Below are 19,072 nucleotides of genomic sequence, written 5' to 3' on the forward strand. Positions count from 1 at the left end.
TACGTTGAACTTACTAAGCTTCTTTAAGCTTACTTGTGTTAATCTTTGTTTTTGTAGATATTTGGAAGGTTAGATGATCGGATTGGCACTCGAGTCACAGTATCCAGCTTAACTTGGTAGTTTTTGAAACGTTTATTCGAGATTATATGCTATGTAATAGGATTGGTGTTGATACTAATGTTTTGGAAACGTAAATAGTTAAGTATGAACTTGATTGTATAAGTTGTTTTGGTTAATACCTATTTTGTACTTTTAATGTCTTTATATTATGTGTTAAATTGGCTATGTGATGCTTTTGAGATATGGCCAAATTAGTAGGTGGTGAATTAATTATGGTATAACTTTGATATGGTATGTTTGAAATGGGATTGACTTACAAGTTAGGGTGAGTAAGTGATAATTTGTGTTTGAAGATTTGTTTTGATGTATAATTGTATATACTTGTGGTACCAATGAGGGTACATTGGTTAGGAATTTAATAGGTTGATTTGGTATGTTTTTGGCTTGTATAATATCTATTTGAATAGGTGTTTTGGTTGGTATTTGTGTTTCTTAAGGTTCAAGTAAGTTTGAAATGGTAAACTTGTGATTCAAGGTTCATTTTGGGTCTACATGACCTGAGACACGGACGTGTGCCTCAGCTGTGTGTGACACACGACCATGCAACACGACCGTGTGTCCCCTGTAGGTTTTTAGGGTTGCATTTCAAAAGTTACATGGCTTAGCACACGGCCTGGCACACGGGAGTGTGAGTCTATTTCGAGAGTTACATGGCCTGGTACAAGGGTGTATGGCTTGACCGTGTGACCCAAGTTAGAGAGTTACATCGGCACAGGCACGGGCTGGGACATGACCGTGTATCCCTATTTCAAAAGTTAGACGACTTGAGACACGGGCGTGTGTCTCAGCCGTGTGAGTCACACGGCCTTCGTGTGACCCCTGCAGTCCAAATTTTTTAACTTTTTCTTAAACTTTCCAAATGTTTTCGATAAAGTATTTTTAGGGCTCGAGGGCTTGATTAAGGGACATTATGAATGTATTTGAATGAAATTAGATTATTTTTGTATTGATGTATGAATTGAATGATTTACTATTCTGTTTGTTCAGTAATGCTCTGTAACCCTTTTTCGGTGACTGATACGGGTTAGTGGTGTTACATTTAGTGGTATCAGAGATATGGTTTAGTTAGTTCATGGACTGAACGTAGTGTGTGAAATTCCTAGAATTACATGCCATATAAATTTGTGATAGTGTGACATGTTTAATCCAATCTAACCTTTGTTTTTCTTATAGATTGTAATTTTGTTAGACGGATCTGATCGTGCCAACAATGATAAGATTAACAGTAATGTACCGACCTCTGATCATGGGATGAGTAGTAATGTTTCAATTCCTCCAGCTTAGGAACATGAACTTAAAAAATACGTTCTTTGGGTTTATGAACCAGTGGTTCAACTAGTTTATGCAAATGAATAATCTGGCTCAACGACCTCCACCCCTTGTTATCCTACATGTTATACCTTCGGTTGCACCTCCACCTCCTCCTATGATTGAGCCTAATCGATGTATTCCGATTGAGAAGCTTAGAAAATATGGTGCTGAAGAATTTCGGGGTAGATCAGAGGATGATCTGGTTAAAGCTGAGTTTTGGGTTCAGAACATCTTATGAGTTTTCAAAGAAATGGCTTGCCCTCCTGACGATTTTCTTAGATGTGTCGTTTCATTATTAAAAGAGGAAGTGTACAGTTGGTGGACTACGATAGTAGTTGTGGTACCAAGGGAGAAAATTTCATAGGATTTCTTTCAATCTGAATTTAAAAAGAAGTATGTCAAGAAACTACATTTGGATAAGAAAAAAAATATAATTTCTTGAGTTAAGACAGGGAAACAAATCAGTTGCTGAATGCGAGAGAGAGTTCGTATATCTCAGTAAATACGCTCGAGAAATTGTACCTACTAAAAAAGAGATGTGTATTCGGTTTGAAGATGGCTTGAATGATGAAATTCGAATGATGATTAGAGGTAATGAAATACAAGAATTTGTTGTCCTATCTGATCGTACACAGAAAATAGAGGACGTGTACAACAACAAGATACAATGGCATAGATGGATTTGAGAGTTTCATAAGAGAGGTTCTTCGAAGTTGTTTTCTACATCACCAGCAAAGAAGACTGAAGAAGATTTTAGCTGAGCTATCTTAGTGTTTGAGCATCCGAACAAAAGCAAGTCAATTCAACATGATTTCATTGTTTCTGCTAAACCAGTGGATAGTGTGGGAAGCGTACGAAATGATCCGAAGACCAGTTCTAGACATTGTGGAAAATATCATCTTGGCGACTAAGTTGGGAGCGTGTTATAGATGTGGGTCGACTTGTCACTTTCTCCGGAATTGCCCTAAACAGTTAAAAGAAAATGAAGAACAGAATGAAAAGCAAATGTCTACCTCTTAGAAAAGTAGAGTCTGGGCCAGAATAGTGCTACTGGGACTACTCACACAGGAGTAAAAGACATAGTCGTTCCATTAGAGGCTAGAGCACCTACTCGGACATACGTCATTCGAGCCAAGCTACTGTTTCTAATGTGATTGCTGGCATATTTTATCTCTTTGATGTTACTGTGTCTGCATTGATTGACCTTGAGTCAACTCATTCTTATATTTGCACTGCATTAGTAATGAAAAAGAAATTATCTATTAAATCTATTGATTATGATATTCAAGTTACTAATCCACTAGGTCAGAGTGTGATAGTTGACTTAGTTTGTCGTAAATGTCCATTAAAAGTTAGAGGCTGTGAATTCTCTACCGATTTGATGTTACTACCCTTTCAGGAATTTGATGTTATTCTGGGTATATATTGGCTATCGTTGCATGATGCTATAGTAAACTGTAGACAAAAACAGATTGATTTGAAATGTTAGACAGGAGAGGTGTTTTCAGTTGAGTCTGAGAGTTTGAAAGATGTTAGAAATAATTGAGCTTTTTGTGCTCAGAGATTGATATCTAATGGTAGTGAAACATTTCTAGCATACATTATTGATACCAGAGATTTAGAATCGAAGCTAGATCAGTTACCTGTTGTCAGTGAGTTTATTGATCTATTTCCTTAAGAGTTGACGGGTTTACCTCATGACCGTGACGTTGAGTTTGTGATTGATTTGGTTCTTGGAACTGTGCCGATATCAATATCACAGTATCGTATGGCACCAATTAAATTAAAAGAATTGAAAGCACAGTTGTGATAGTTATTAGACAGAGGGTTTATTCGACCGAGCGTATCTCCTTGGGGTGCACGTGTGTTGTTTGTGAAAAAGAAAGACGGCTCTTTGAGATTTTGTATAGACTACAGACAGTTGAATAAAGTCACTATAAAAAATAAATACCTCTTGCCACATATCAACGATTTGTTTGATCAATTAAAAGGTGCCATAGTGTTTTTGAAGGTAGATCTCAGATCCGGGTACTATCAATTGAAAGTTAAAGACTGTGATGTGTCGAATACTGCTTTCAGAACTTGTTATGGTCATTATGAGTTTCTAGTAATGCCATTTTGTTTGACAAATACCCTTGCTACTTTTATGGATTCAATGAATCAAGTTTTTTAACCTCATTTGGATAGATTTGTTGTTTTGTTTATTGATGATATATTAATCTATTCTAAGACAGAATCCGAGCATGCTTGACATTTGAGAATCGTATTACAAATTTTGAGAGAAAAATAGTTGTATGCAAAATTTAGTAAGTGTGAATTTTAGCTTCGCGAGGTTGGTTTTTTGGGTCACATAGTATCAGCTGACGGGATTCGAGTTTATCTGAGTAAAGTTTTTGTTATGATGAATTGGAAAACTCCGAAGAATGTTTCAAAAATGCAAAGTTTTCTTGGTTTAGTAGGTTACTATCGATGTTTTGTTAAAAAAATTTGATTATTGCTTCATCGATTACCAGATTGTTACAGAAAATATCGAGTTTGTTTGGTCTGATAAGTGCCGACAGAGTTTTGATCAGCTGAAGAACATGTTGACTCAGCCTGAATCTGGGATAGCGTATGTTGTTTATAGTGATGCGTCTCTCAATAGGTTGGGTTGTGTATTGATGCAGACATGAAAAGTAGTAGCTTATGCTCCTTGATAGTTAAAGCCACATGAAAAGAACTATCCTACCCATGATCTTGAACTGGCTACGGTTATATTCACTTTGAAAATTTGGAGACATTATTTATACGACGAGAAATGTCACGTGTTTACGAATCTCAAAAGTTTAAAGTATTTAATGACTAAAAAAGAATTGAACTTGAGACAAAGACGATGGTTAGAGCTACTAAAAGATTACGATCTAGTATTGATTATCATCTGAGAAAGGCTAATGTTGTTGCCGATGCACTCAGCCGAAAGTCATTATTATTTCCACTTCGAGTGTTGAACACTCATTTAACTCTGAATGAAGATGGTTCGGTACTGGCAGAGTTGAGAACTAAACCCCTGTTTCTACAATGAATTTGAGAATTACAAAATGAAGATTCGAGGTTGATATTGAAACGAAAACTAGTTCAGAATAATTGAGTACAGAGTACAGTGTTGATGATAATGGTACATTACGTTATTGCGATATAATTTGCTTTCCAAATAATCTAGATTTGAAACATGATATTCTGTCTGAAGCTCACAATAGTACGTACTCTATTTATCAGGGTAGCACGAAGATGTATTATGATTTGAAATATGTGTATTGGTGGCCGGGTATGAAATGTAAAATCTGTGAATTTGTAGCTAAATGTTTGATTTGTCAGCAGGTAAAAGTAGAGCATCAAGTACCGTCGAGTTTACTACAAACTGTTATGATTCCTGAGTGGTAATGGGAATGAGTCACGTGGATTTCGTATCTGGTTTCCTGTAACTCCGAGAAAGAAAGATTCGATTTGGGTGATTGTTGACAGATTGACTAAATCGACACATTTCATTAAGGTTAGAATAGATTTCTTACTTGAGAGATTAGCAAAATTATATGTATCTGAGATTGTGAGATTACACAGAGTTCCGACATCTATTTTTTTAGGTCGAGATCTGAGGTTTACATCGAGATTTTGGAGCAAAATTTACGAGGTTCTAAGCACTGAGCTTAATTTTAGCACAGCGTTTCATCCTCAAAATGACAAGCAATCGAAACGAGTGATTCAGATTCTGGAAGATATGCTAAGATGTTGTATACTCAAATTTGAAAGTAACTGGGAAATGTACCTATCATTAGCTAAATTGGCATAAAATAACAGCTTTCAATCCAATAAAAAAATGGCACTGTTTGAAGCTCTTTAGGGAAGAAAGTTTAAAGCACCATTGTATTGGCTTGAATTGAGTGAGTCCAAAATGGTGGCAATTGATTTGATCCAAGAAATTCAAGACAAAGTTCGAATTATTTGAGACTGTTTGAAAGCTACATCTGATCGTAAGAAATCGTATGCATATTTAAAAAGAAAAGATATAGAACTTGTGGTTGGCGATTAAGTATTCCTAAAATTTTCTCCATGGAAGAAAGTGCAACGTTTTGGCGAGAAAGGAAAGTTGAGTCCGAGATTTATAGGACCATACGAGATTGTTGAAAGAATCGGTCCTGTAGCTTATAGATTAGCTTTTTCTTCTGAACTCAAGAAAATCCATAATGTGTTCTACGTTTTGATGCCGAGACGGTATAATCCGATGCTTCGCATGATTCCTCATAAAAAGATTGAGTTGCAGCAAGATTTGACGTATTTGGAAGAACCAGGAAAATTTTAGCTCAAAAAGTCAAAGAATTGTATATTAAATGAGTTCTGCTAGTAAAAGTCTTGTGGCATTGAAATGATTCAGAAGAAGTTATCTGGGAAACTGAGGAATCAATGAAACTACAGTATCTGAATCTATTTTCAGGTAACAATTTCGAGGACAATTTTTTAAGGGTAGAGAGTTGTAACATCTCGATTTTCAGTGGTGACAGAATATTGGTTTGGAACCACAAATTTCCATTGTGTCGACTCGTAAATATTATTTTTAGAATATTTTTAGAGTCATTAAAGTCCTATTAAAATTTGGTTAAAAAATTATAATGTTTAGATAGTTAATTAAAGAAAAAGGACTAATTTGTAAAAACAAAGTACAAAAGTGAGTAATTATTACAATTAGGAGATCAAATTGATTAGTTAATAGTTGAGGATGAACTTAAGTAGCAATTAATCCGCAATTAATGTGTGGGACGACAATTAGAATTAAAAATGAAAGAAAATTTAATGATAGTGACATAATTGTAAATAAATTGAAATTAAAATAAAATAAATTAGAAGAAATAAGCTTTTCTTTTTCATTTTTCTTCTTACCCATTGCCGAAACACCATAGAAAGTAACTTAGAGAATCGACCAAGCATAGAAGCCTTGCATGTAAGTGAGATTTTTGCCTGTTTCTTGTAAATTTTATATTTTTGAGATCGTTACAACTGGGTCCAGCTATCCTGTACTTTTGTTTTTGATTTTGTTAAAAAAAGTGGAAGGTTCAATTGATGAATTTTTAATGTTTTTGATGAATACCATGTATTTGAACCTTTGATTGTGTTGTTTGAGAATTTTGTAAAATGATTTTTGTTAGATTTTGATTTTAGGATTAAATTGTGAAAATTTAAAACATTCTAAGGTTTGAAAGTGAATTTAAGGTTGTTTAGCGGCTATTTGAGGGCCTAGTGTTTTTTAATGAAATTTTGAATTGAGAAAAATAGTTTATATTATGAATTAGAGGTTAAGGGAGTAAATTGAAAAAATTATAAAAGTTTAGGGTAAATGTGTAAATTTAGAAAATTAAAGGGTATTAATTGTAAATGGATTGAAATATGAAATGTATGCTAATAATTGAGGAATTTTACATTTTAGATCAAGATCCCGTAGATACTCGTGGAAAAGGAAAAAGAGCGGAATAGTCCTTGAACTTCTGTAGTTACTACAATTCAATCAAGGTAAGTTCGTACGATTATAATTTAACATCTATACGAATTGTTGAATAGTATAACATAATATAAAGTATAGATAATTAATTATTGATAATGAGTTATTATTTGAGAAATGATATTTAATTTGATTGCTCGGATTGGATTGAAAGTGGAATGGAGTACAGTCGTGATATGACATGCTGTAAGGGATTTGGGTGGAGATGGATTGGAGGGAGGTATATATTTATATCCCAAGTAAATCGAGGTTCAGCATTTGTTGCGAACTCTCGTGTTATACTCCCTGTTTGGCGTGTTTCGGTTGGATTAACTCTTATGAGCATTGGCGTGTTACGGTAAGATTAGCTCTTATGAGCATTGGCGTGTTATGGTCGAATTAGCTCTTATGAGCATTGGCGTGTTACGGTTGGATTAGCTCTTATGAGCATTGCCGTGTTACGATTGGATTAACTCTTATGAGTTTTGGCATGTTACGGTTGGATTAACTCTTATGAGCATTAGCGTGTTTCAGTTGGGTTAGCTCTTATAAGCATCGGCATGTTATAGTTGGACTTACAATGTACTCTTATCCGTAAGTCTTTCTTCGAATGGAAAATCTCGGTAAGGTAATATGTTTAATGAATTTGAAAGATTTGTTATATATTGATCATTGACTTGAACATAGATGAATTTATCGGTTGAAATTGTGGATGACAGTGAATTCTCATGGTTAACTATTATTGTTTGAATTGTTGTATTTACTTCAGTAAGATTTATCATTTATTACGTCGAACTTACTAAGCTTCTTTAAGCTTACTTGTGTTAATATTCATTTTTGTAGATATTTGGAAGGTTAGATGATCAGATCAACACTCGAGTCACACTATCTAGCTTAACTCGGTAGTTTTTGAAATGTTTAGTCCAGATTATATGGCATGTAATAAGATTGATGTTGATACTAATGTTTTGGAAATGTAAATAGTCACGTATGAACTTGATTGTATAGGTTGTTTTGGTTAAAACCTATTTGGTACTTTTGATTTCTTTATATTATGTGTTAAAGTGGCTATGTGATGCTTTTGAGAAATGACCAAATTAGTAGATGGTGAATTAGTTATGGTATAACTTCGATATGGTATGTTTGAAATGGGATTGAATTACAAGTTAGGGTGAGTAAGTGATAATTTGTGTTCGAAGATTTGTTTTGATGTATAATTGTAGATACTTGTGGTATCTATGAGTGTAAATTGGTTAGACATTTAATAGGTTGATTTGATATGTTTTTGGCTTGTATAATGTCACTTTGAATTGGTGTTTTGGCTAGTATTTGAGTTTCTTAAGGTTCAAGTAAGTCTGAAATGGTAAACTTGTGGATCAAGGTTCATTTTGGGTCCACACGGCCTGAGACACTGGCGTGTGCCTCAGCCGCATGGACACAACCGTGTGTCCCCTGTAGGTTTTTAGGGTTGTATTTCGAAAGTTACACGGCCTAGCACATGGCTTGACACATGGGCGTCTGAGGCCATATCGAGAGTTAAACGGCCTGGCAATATGGCCGTGTGACCCCTGCAGTCCAGATTTTTCAACTTTTTCTTGAACTTTCCAAATGTTTCCTATTTAGTCCCTGGATATAACTTAGGGGTGTTTCAGGGAAAATAAGAAGTGAACGTATTAGTTATCGCCATAGGCGAAGCTTTGGTCCTTGCAAAGGGAACACTGCGGTGTTCGAGCATTAAGGTTAGGTGGCGTAAAAGAGGTAATGGAAGGAGGATTCGAGAAATGGAAGTTTTGGAAAGGTATTTACCGAGACAACAGTATCAACTTGTCTTTTTGGGTGACATTGTGAAGATGATATATGGCGTAAGACCATAGATGAAAGAGGCTACGGCGGTTTGGTATGAAGTACATAGCGTAAGACTACGGGTGAAAGATGTCATGGTGGCAAGGTACAAGGTACAAGGTATGTGGTGTAAGACCATAGATGAAAGATGCTTTGGCAGCTAGGTATGATGATTGAGACTATAGCTGAAAGACTCCATGGCATCATAAGATGGTAAGTGTAAATTGAAAAATATATAGGATTTTTTCTATATAATTCATCTCCTTTTTACTTAAATTTGTTGTTAAAAGCAAGTAATTGTTTAATAAATTAATGAAATATGCGAAAATATGAAATTAGGACATAGAAATTATTAAAATGTGATTTTATACTTTATTATATAGTTTTCATGCATAAAATAGCTTATTTTATATTAATTTGAGCATATTATATTTTTAAGCTATAAAGTGGACCATGCATGATTAAATTAAATAATAAAATATAAAGTTATATTTAATAATTCATTTTTAATAATTCATTAATAAATTGGGTTTTAATTAATGAAGTAAATTGATTAATTAAAATGGTTAAATTATATTATTTGGTCCTCTAAACTATCTACTATTTTTGGACAGGTCTGAGAGTTTTCTTCTAATTGCAAAACCGTTCAAATTGGGGACCAAGTCAACCCAATTTTCAGTTTCACATGGATTTCATAAACCATTTTTTGGTTTAATTATACAAAGTCCTTAAAGAGTTAAAGAAATTAGAGATTTTCCCGAAGATTTGTTGATGACCGAGTCTTAGTCCTGAGTTGTTGTGGCACTCAAATTGACCAAAAATCAAGGAAAAATCAACCACACTTCCTCAATTCATGGCCGGCCACTCTTGGGGAAGTTTCAAAGGATGACACTCCTATTTTTAGCAAACTAGCTCCCTTCCCTTACCTATAAATAAGAACTCATTTCTCACTTTTTCAATCATCCCTCATTCCATCATCTGTCACTCATTCATCATTCTCTCAACTCTTTTAGCTGTCTTTCCCCTTCATCATCCTTGCATGAGAATTTTAACAATTAATCCTCTTAAAGAACCCTTGGTCGGCCACCTTGGAGAGCCATCAGTAAAGGAGCAATGCAAAGAAGCGAAGGAGCGTCGTCAGTCAGAGTCTTGGTTGACAGCCACTCTGAATTGGGTTTAATCTTTCTTTTCTTTAAATTTAATTTAAAGATTTTTGTTATATTTTCTTTGTTCTTGTTTGCAACAATGATAGCTTAATTTTATTTAAGCTAGGATGATTATTTTGATTAAATAATATTTATTTGATTCATGCTTATAATGTTTGTGCCTCAATAGATCATGTTTTCAATTAAAATCAAGTCTGTATTTTGTTCATATGTGATTGAAATGCACCTAAATTAGATGAGCGATCCTAACCAGACGACGACTAATGGACGCATAATTGAAATGTGCAAGCTCAATTTAGATCCTAACCCAATTGAATTGTAGGTTGCATAACAACTCTAACCAAGCTCTGTTATCTGCATAATTTTTAGATTTGCGTGATTAAATTGTTTCAAACCTAACACGTCCTTGTTACCTCACACGAATGCTAAGAAACCCTTAGTAAATAAGGATCAGTAAAATTCATATTTACTAAGTAAAGGATTCCGAAAGGACCTAATGTGGTTTCCAAACTGATGAAAGATCGAGTTGCCATGGAATGTTTTTCTGAATGTTATTAAGCATGTTGATAATAAATTGAGTTTAATTAAAGTAATTATCCTAGTTTATTTATGTTATAATTGTTGCAAATTGTGTTTAATTTTACTAAAATCTATTTCATTCATATATTTTGCATACTTAGGATAATTTGCATTAGGGATCATTGCATTTACTTTAATATATTTTAATCACCACTTCTCAACTATATTATGTTTTTATTTACCAAATTGTTAATATAATTTTACAAATTAAGTGACTTAGCACAAATACAATCCCTGTGGAGACGATAACTCGATACTTACTTATTACTTGATAACGACTGTGTACGCTTGCACAAACCTGAGCGTTACAGTAAGCTAGGATGGAAGATCAGTGTAAGACCATGGATGATAGACTCCATGTCATCCACAGAAAAAGTCCGTCGGGACAGTAAACACATAACAGATAGTCTGCCAGGACAGTAAGCACGGGATTTTCTATCAGGACCAAGGGAATACATGGTGAGTAGGGTGCAGGGCCTTAATCAAAGGAGTCTATCGGGATGCAGCACTGATAGTGCACCACGACGTTAAACATTGGAATTATGTAGAGTCAAATCATGGTGATATGACATTGCTACATTATAGAAAATCCATTAGGGTGATAAAGGCAGAAAGAATCATTAAGATGTAAGATGTGGGACCCTCACAGGGGAAATCACCACACAAGTGATATACCATGGGATAAGATGGAATAGGAAACATGAAAGACAAGATAAATTTGTAGCTACGCCCAAGAGGCATAGACCGCAAGGAAAATATGGGAACTCGCCTGGGCACGTCAAATGAGTTTGCCAAGGGAAATCCTGAGGTAGAGTTAGTTGTTGGGTACTGTCTGACACCTCGGAGACATCATGGAAGGATAAGCAAAAGTGGGAAAGGCCCTATAAGATCATTATGTGAGTACAAAATCGCAAGGAACGGGGAGTTGTGTAAACACTATATCTCCAAAGCAAGATAACTGAGGAAAATGATTAAGGAGTGGGTTTTTTGTCGAAGAAGATCCAAACGGGTGTCAAACCCCCGAGATGAAGACAATAATGGTAACACGGTAGGAATTTGATAGATTGGAACGGATCATCTGATAGACTGCCACTATAGTACACGAATAGCTAGTCGTAGCTATGCTAGGAACTCCGTGATGTTGCCAACGATACACAGGGAGTTTTAAAAATTGCATTTCATTTCTTATTTCCTAAATTAGAGAATCTATATGAAATTACTGAATAGAATATTAGTAAGTTTGTCTGAGCTTATGTTTGAAGTGGATGACTGTAGGGTCAAGGGTTGACTTGATGGTCGTGATGGGGAGCCAAGCCAGACATAATCAGGCCCATGTGAAGGGTGGTAGTTGTTTCATGCATATAGAGGGACACCCCTTTAAGGTCGCGCCTCAGAGAATAATTGAAGCAAACTTATAAGTCTTATTTAGTTGTAGTAACTATGCGAGTCTCTTGAGTTAAAATGTCGACATCAACCTGGTACAAGTATGGAATAAAATTTATTTCAATGTTTAAATGTTTAATTTGTTAGGGTTGCGAATAGTTGTGTAACACCCTTAACCCGTATCCGTCGCTGGAATAGGATTACAGAGTATTACCAGAGTTTTCAATTTAAAAAGAATAAAGATTCTAAACATTTTAATTCATGTCAATAATCATAGCAATTCCAGTCAATAACACACAAATCGTCCCTAAAACGATCCCTCGAGGCTTAAAAAGTACATTGGAAACAAGTTAGGGCTAAATCAAAAACATATAGAATTTTTCAAAAAAAGATAAAAATTTTCAAACTGCAGGGGGTCACACAGCTGTGTGGGAAGGCCATGTGACTGACATGGCCAAGGGACATGGCCGTGTCTCAGGCCGTGTGGACATTCGAAGTAGGGACACACGGCCGTGTCCCAGCCTGTGTAACTCACTGACTTGGGTCACACGACCAAGCCCCACGCCGATGTGCCAAGTCGTGTGCTAGGCCATTTAATAGCCTGACTTGCAACCCTTTGAAAACTATAAGGGACACACAGCCATGTCGCCTGGCCGTGTGTGAGACACACGCCCGTGCCTCTGCCCGTGTGGACGAAAATAGATGTTTCTCACCCATATGAGTATGTACCTACAACCAATATTGTGCATATGTACAAGCCATAACAAGGGACCAAAATCATGCATATTCTAGCTAATGAAACATGGTATATAACCATACAACCAATATTCCCAAAGGCACCTCAAATGACAACATTCAAACATGTATAACCATACACTAAAATTGGCCAAAATAACCATCTAACTTCTAACTAAGTTTGCATCAATTCAAAACATTTGATTTACCTAGCCATTATATACCATTAGGTACCAAATATGGCATTCCACAACTAATACCAAATAACCATATAAGTCCTACATAACAAGTACCAATTCACCATATTTCTAACAAATCACAAGACAATTTTTAATATTTATTTTAGGTTACCATTTCATCTTTAAACATTCAAATTTAACAAGCCGAAACATCAACCAATTCAAGGCCATTTATATACATACCAAACTATGCCTTTACACCAACAAAATGCCAAAACACAAGCCAAATCAAATGGCCATTTTAACAACCAAAATACCTATACATATCATTATAACCAAACTTAAAAACATCCAAAAGTACCAATATAAGCGATCGATAGTGTGATAGATCTCCGATGACTTTCCAACCTGAACGAGCTTTCGATAAACTACAAAACACAGAAAAGTAAACAAAGAGTAATCATGCCATGCTTAGTAAGCTCGTAAAGAATATGGTTTAAGCTTTTCAATACAGTATAAAATCACAAAGCATGTAAAAATCAATCCACCATGATAATAACTAATTCATAAATTTATATATATACATTCATGCTTTTCATTACCACAAAGGTACACATTTCTGACCTTCCATCATAATAATGTAAATTACATTGAAAGCTCTTACCGAAGCTTACACGAGGTAATAATACGATGGTTGACACATCCCTTTTCTTTATTTGATAGCCAAGGCTATCCCTTTTCATAATTTGATGGTCGTCACCATCCTTTTACATTGTTCGATGGTCGTCACAATCCCTTTTCATAATTTGATAGCCGAAGCCAGCCCTTTTCATGATCGATAGCCGAAGCCATCCCTTTTTATAATTTGATGGTCATCACCATTGCTTTCCATAATTGATTGTCGTCTCCATCCCTTTTCATAATCAATAGCCGAAGCTATCCTTTTTGTAGTCGATAGTCGAAGTTATCCTTTTTGTAGTTGATAGCTGAAGCTATCCCATTTCACCCGTCAATGAATGCTATTGGACTTTTCCATCAAGAAAAATTTAATATTATGTAATAATAGTATTTAAATCTTAATCAAAAACATTATTTAAACGTATGAACTTACCTCAACGATAAACGTAGAAAATGAAGTCGACTAATCCGAAGCTTTTTCTTTGCCTCTATCTAGGGTTATTCATGGTTTATCTTGATCTAAATGAATAAATTCAGCTCAATTCAATAATCATTCTATTCAATTTAACCCAAATTCATATTTTAGCAAAATTACAATTTTGCCCTATACTTTTAATTTCTTTTTAATTTAGTCCTTAAGATTGTAAAATGAAATTTATGCAATTTCACCCCTATCCAAGCCTACCCGAATATCCTACAAGCTTATTGCAGCCCACACATTTCATTAATTCTCAAATTACACCATGAATATTTCACATTTTTCAATTTAATCTCTAATTGACAATTTCATAAAAGATCACTTAACTAAAGTTGTTTATCTAAAAACAACTAATCATTTTCTTCCAAAAATCATCAAAACTCATACACATTCATTAACGGTAAAACCCTAACACTTTAACAGTTTCACAAATCAGTCCCCAGGCTAGCTAGATTAAGCTACAATGATCACGAAAAATTAGAAATCATAAAAAACGAAACAAAAATACATACGATGCACTCCAAATAAGATAGGCCAAATGCACAAGCTCTCATGGATGCGTTTACTTTGAAGTTTCGGTGGTGTGTTTACTTTAGGAAGATGATGTTTTAATTTTGTTTCATTTAATTGTCATTTATGTACCAAATTACAAATATAACCTTTAAAAACATTTATAATTTCACTTATGCCAAGCCAACACATTCCACTATCAATATTTATGGTCTAATTTCCACATAAGGACTCATAATTTAAGGTTCTATAGCTATTAAATACCTTTAGCTACTAGAACTCAACTTTTACACTTTAAGCGATTTAGTCATTTTTATCAACTTTTACTAGAACTCATAATTTCTTAACAAAATTTTATACGATACTACTATCATACTGTAGATAATAAAATAATAATAAAATAATTATTTTGACATTAGATTTGTGGTCCCAAAACCATTGTTCTGATTTCACTGAAAACGGGTTATTACAAGTTGGCTAGGAACTTATTAAGAGATGATGGGTAATTGTGGCATCCAGTACTTGGACCCGGTGACTAGGTCAGGTATACGGTGTTACAGTAAAAATTTTAAACTTCACCGAGTTGGTGTCGTGACCTCAAATAAGGGACGTCGTGATGTTAGTAGTTGGTGTCGCGACATCCATGTGGTAATTTCTTGACTTTGCAGAAAAATTAGTAAAAAATTATATCCCTTTTCTTGAACATGCCATTCCATATAATGTGCAAATTTTGTGACTTATAATGGCAACATTAAAAAATAAAAGTTGATCTCAATATCATCAAATCGTCATATCATGCAAAATCACGCAATTCAAGCTCATAACAAATTTGAAATCAAGTGCTCAAATGGTACAAAACTCATGATTAAAGTCGAGATGCATTCAAGCTATTTATCAACCTTAACATACCAAGTTACCATATTTTCAAACTCAAACACATAAGGCTTAGGTAAACTTTAAATTAAAGAATCCAAATGGCATTAACATAATCAAACTAAGCATAAACTAGGCCATGTATCAAGCTTAACATGAAAAAAAAACCTTAACTAAAATTACAACATTGACATTCACATTAAGATGATTATGTACATAACAAAATGACCCTATATACATGCCACACTATTAGTGTAACAACCCGTTTTCAGTGAATTTGGAATAGTGGTTTTGGGAACACAAATCTGTGATCAAAAAATTCATTTTAATATTATTTTATGATCTACAACATGATAGTATTACCGTATAAAAATTTCTTTAAGAAATTTTACCGATTACATGCTCATTTTGATAAAAAGGACTAAATCGCGTAAGGTGAAAAAGTTGAGTTCTAATAGTTAATGGTATTAAATAGCTATAGAAATTTAATGTGGAAGTTCTTATATGGTAATTAGACCATTAAATGTGATAGTGGATGTGCATGGCTTGACAATTGTGTAATTTTTAAGGTTACTTAAGGTTAATTTTGAAAATAAGTAATAAAAGATAAATTAAATAAAACAAAACAAAGTTGTCATCTCTTTTATTCTCTCTTCAACTGAAAATCAAAGTGAAAGAAGCCGTAGAAGCTTGAAATTGTCGGCTAGACTATCCCTTGCATGTAAGTGTAATTTTGTTCCATTTTTAATGATTTTTATGTTTTCAGGATCGTTGTAGCTTAACCTAGCTAGCCCGGGTATCAATTTGCAAAACTATTAAAGTATTTGAGTTCTTCCATTGATGAATATGTTAGGGTTTTGAAGTTTAATGGTAGAAAAAAGAATGGTGGTTGTTAGATAAACAACTTTTGTAAAAGAATTTTTGATGAAATTATCAATTAGGGATTAAATTTAGAAATGTGATAATTCTGTGGTAAAAGTGTGAAATTGTGAAATATATCGGCTGCTATAAGCATGTTTAAATTTGGCTAGGCTTGGGTAGGGATACAATTGAATGAATTTCATTTTATGAGCCTAGGGACTAAATTTTAGAGAATTAAATGCATAGGGAAAGAGAAAATCTCAGATTAATTGCCTTCGCATCTTCGTGCCCTCGTCGAGGTAAGTTCGTGTAATTAAATTGTACATTTATATGTTTTAAATTGAATTATATGTTTGTGAATTGAGTAGCTGCCATGAATGAATAACGATTGCATATTTGACAACGTACGACAACTACCGAGCCCTGTTTAAACCTTATAAATTTGTAGGATACAAATGACATGTCATTAGGGTTACCGATTATGAGCTTACCGATACTCAGCTTGTATGAGCTTACTATTATTTAGCTCAGAGGAGCTTACTGTTATTCAACTCAGAGGAGCTTACCATTTATAGCTCCTATGAGCATACATGTACAGGAATTGATGGATTATAGTTCAGTACACCTCATGTGTAACCTGCATATCTAACGATATTCTGAGTGGTTCAACGGGCACAATTCTGTTACGAGTTTATATGAGTTCGATATGAATTAGTATAGGTATTTACATGAATTACATGGAAATGGTTTATATATGATATATGGATACATGGTATAGATGTTACATGTGCATGGAATTTAGATAATTGTTGAACTCATACATGATTTTTGGTTTTTATATGAATTACATGGGTTACTTGGTTGATGAATATGTGTTAGGCTTTTGGCCAAATTGAGTTGTGATATGCTTTGGTTTACTTACTTAAATTGTGGTTAAATGGTAAGTTAAATTCTATGTTATACGAACTTACTAAGCTTAAATGCTTACTCTGTGTTATTTTCCTTGTTTTATAGTGGTTTGGAAGCTATATCACACTATCTATCGGCTATTTTGGTACTTTTGGTTATCTAATTTTTGTTATAATGGCAGGTATAGGTTATTTTGGCTAATGATGTCCTACATGATTTGTTATGTTTTGAGCCATTTGAATTGACTTGTGTTTTGGTATACTTTGTTTGGTATATGTGTAAACGGCCTTATCATGTTTGTTGTATAGTTATCATGTAAATGATTTAGTTTGTGAGTTGGTATTTTGGGTACGAAATGGTTGAGCTTGATAAGTGACCTATATGTTAAGTTTTGGTATAATTATGCATATATGTGTTTGGTCATTTAGGTAAGTTTGCTTACATAGTTGACATGTTTTTAAATGGTCATTTGAGGTGCCTATGGGCATATTGGTTGTACGTGATGATATTACATGTTTTAAGCTTGATTTTGGTTTGTTTTGAATGCCAATTTATGACTTGGTTATATGCAAATTTTTGTGTTTTCGTTGGTACCAATTTGGGTGAGAAATATGGCTCGAAAAATGACCTATTTTTGTCCACACGGGCAGAGACACGGGAGTGTGTCTCAGCTGTATGTGACACACGGCCAGGTTACACGATCGTGTGTCCCTTGTATCTTTAAAAAGCACAAGTTAGTATGCTCAAATGGCTTAGCTGATGTAAGCACGCCCGAGAGCTTCCCTAGTTCAAACAAAGAACCAATGGTGCTGCCAAAAGGACCTATAACACGAGCACGAGCTAAGCTTTTCAACGAGGCCATTTGGGCCTTAGTTTCGCGAATATGGGTTGAAGTGCTGTCCAAACCCATTGAAGAAGTTTGTACCAGCTTCATGAAGACTCCTTGAAACCTCTTACAAGTCGACCTCAGCTCCTCAATAGCTCCCCGAGCTCCATTCAGCTCAAATTAGCTCGTTTGAGCTCGTTTGAGCTCGTTTGAGCTCATTTCAATTTACTTCCAGCTCATCTACTTTATTGCTAGAATAAACTAAGTATTAGCTTCATTTAGTTTGTTTTTTTACAGCTCATTAATTAATATTTAGCTTAGTACAGTTGATTGCATGTTTTAGCATAATTAGAGCTAGCCGAATTAATATGTCTTCATTAATGGTCCGTTTGTTTGGGTGAAAATATTTTCCAGAAAACATTTTCCTTATTTTTCGATGTTTTTTTGCTGGAAAATGAATTCTTATAGGAAAACATTCTCCAAAACATGGGTAAAATGAGTATGAGTTTACGGAAAATGTCTTACCGATTTCATTTCTTAAGACATTTCCCAATTCTCACCAGGTTACTTTCTCCTTCTTCCTTCCGTTCTTCATCCCTTCTCTTTCTTCATCCAAGTAACTTTCCTCCTTCTACTTCTTCCTTTCTTCATCTTTTATAATCTCTTCCATTTTTCCTTAGCTGTGTCCGTCTCATATCTTCTCTTCTCAGGAAAATTACACGCTGTTGTTTTGTTTCGCTCAAATCTCCCTTTTCGCAAGGTCTTGGCTTAAGGTATGACATCTTCTTTATCTTCTTTATCATTTTCGTTTCTTCTTGTTCTTCAAAAACTACTTAAGGTATGCCATCATTTTGGTTCTTGAAAAAATGCTTAAGATATTGAAAAACTATTCTTGAAAATTTTGATATAGGGAAAGGTCTGTTTATTTTTGTACTTATTAGAGAAGGGCTATGATTTATTCCAGAATAAAGTTTATGGGCAAAATCTTTATTATTTGGCGAAGTTATTCCTTGACCACAAGACCCTTTATTATGATGTTGATTTGTTTCTGTTTTATGTTTTATGTGAATGTGATGATCGAGGTTTCCATATGGTTGGACACTTTTCTAAGGTAAC

The 19,072-nt window shown here is 34.4% G+C and overlaps 1 pseudogene; it reads left to right on the plus strand.

Annotated features, from left to right (window-relative positions):
* LOC107902294 (histone acetyltransferase of the MYST family 1-like) overlaps nucleotides 1-19,072 on the plus strand; it is an 81,919-nt pseudogene that overhangs the window by 27,128 nt on the left and 35,719 nt on the right.

The sequence above is a fragment of the Gossypium hirsutum genome, chromosome D05 (assembly GCF_007990345.1).
Source record: "Gossypium hirsutum isolate 1008001.06 chromosome D05, Gossypium_hirsutum_v2.1, whole genome shotgun sequence".
Classification (NCBI taxonomy): Eukaryota; Viridiplantae; Streptophyta; class Magnoliopsida; order Malvales; family Malvaceae; genus Gossypium; species Gossypium hirsutum.